The sequence below is a fragment of the Arachis ipaensis genome, chromosome B1 (assembly GCF_059453495.1).
Source record: "Arachis ipaensis isolate K30076 ecotype BB chromosome B1, ASM5945349v1, whole genome shotgun sequence".
Classification (NCBI taxonomy): domain Eukaryota; kingdom Viridiplantae; phylum Streptophyta; class Magnoliopsida; order Fabales; family Fabaceae; genus Arachis; species Arachis ipaensis.
The window spans coordinates 131,160,665-131,162,412 of NC_142436.1; the positions used below are offsets into that span (position 1 = coordinate 131,160,665).

Consider the following 1,748-nt stretch of genomic DNA (forward strand, 5'->3'; position numbering starts at 1 on the left):
ACTACCAAAAAGAAAGCTTCTTGGATTTCTTTCAGGTCTGCCTAAGGACACAAAGTTTTTTCCATATATGATGAGTCTTTTAGGGATTTTAAGAATTACTTTTTTAAGGTCCAAGCCGTTGAAGGAGCTCGACCTTTCTTTTTGGATGAGAATGGCGAGCCCAGATTTCCTTTAGAGTGGCAAAAGAACGTAGTGGTATCTAGGTACACCTGGGAGATGTTGGACGAAATTGAGCAAGCTTTTGTAACTATGTTGGAAGAGAACTGGGGGCAGCCTCCCCATCTTGATACTAAGAAATTTTTAGGAAATTCTTTACTTCTCCAAGCTGAATTGGGTAGGGGTCGACTTCCTTGATATTTGTCGTATTTGCTTTATTCTTTTTCCTTCCAGTTTATAACTTGATTTTTTGTGTATTTTCAGAGATGATGAAAAACAACGAATCTATGAAGGCCTTTAAGAAGGCGAGAAAAGCTACAACAGTGTAGCACATCTCGGGCAAGGTTGCTGGGGAAGGGTCTTCCCAGGTTCCTCCCAAGAAGCCTGTTTTGAATACTGCTGGGCCGAGGAAGATGATTCCTACGCCTCAGATCCACTTAGTTGATCCCCCCCAGACTTCTACTGCTACCTCTTCTCCCTCTGTCGGCCCTCTTCCCAAAAGACAAAGGACTGTTGAGCCCTTCAATCTAGATGCCCCTGACTTCGATACTGTTGGGTTTGTCGATCAGCAGATTATTCCTTATGGTGTTATTCCTACTGACAATGTCTCTCTTCTTCGTCACTTGGATTTCATTACTCGGAGCAGCATCAAAATGGCACATATAGGAGCAGCTTTATATCGAACTACCCAGGATCTTCCTATCCATGCAACGAAGGCCTTTATGGAGGAGGCCAAATCAGAGTTCGACCGGATGAAAGGCTTGAAAGAGAAGCTCGAGGTGAAAGTGGCCAAATTGGAGAAAGAGTTAGAGGGTGAGAAGACTCGGGCTATTGCCTTGGCGGCTTCTACCAAGTTGTCTGAAGATATGGCGTTGAAGCATAAGAAGAGCTATGTCACGACTTATAGGGAGATGATGGGTCTTAGGGAGGATTTGGAGTCTGCCCAAGCTAACTATGCCGAGCTCCAAGGTCATCTTGTAGGCAGTGTAAATGCTGCTTATGAGAATTTGAAGGATCAAGTTCGAGTCCTTGCGCCCGAGCTTGACCTTACTCTTTTCAGCTTGGATAACATTGTAAAAGATGGTAAGATTGTCCCAGATGACCCTGATGATGATGATGATGTCGACCCTCCTCATGTGCCTTCTGCCAAAGTCTCTGTTGCCCCGCCCTCTTCAACTCTGGCAGCTGAAGTTGGTCAGCCTCAGTCTGATCCCGATGTCCAGATCCTGAACCGGGATGATGGAACGGTAGATGCGGTACCTCTTCAGACTCGTCCTCCTTCACCTCGGGATGCTGCTACTGGGAAGTCTTTGGATTCTCTCTGATTATTTCTGATGTATTTGTATATGGCCCGGCCTGTGGGCTTTGAACTCTTTTATTTTGTAGTTTATGGTCTTGACTTTTGGATACTTTTAGTTGCTTTTTTAGCAACCTTATTTTGAAAAAACATAGTTTTTCAAGCCTCTTAGGGTCGACTTCAGGTGGCCTCTTGAGTCTTGTTATTATAACAACCTTGTTTATTTTGTGATATGCTTGTCTGCATTTTTCTGAAAACTTCTGGAATCTTTAGAGTGTTGGAGCCTTGTTGTCCA

General features: G+C 44.1%; 1 pseudogene; it reads left to right on the forward strand.

Annotated features, from left to right (window-relative positions):
* Window positions 1-422: 422 nt before the first annotated feature.
* On the forward strand, window positions 423-1,481 carry LOC148578388 (uncharacterized; annotated as a pseudogene).
* The last annotated feature ends 267 nt before the right edge of the window (window positions 1,482-1,748 follow it).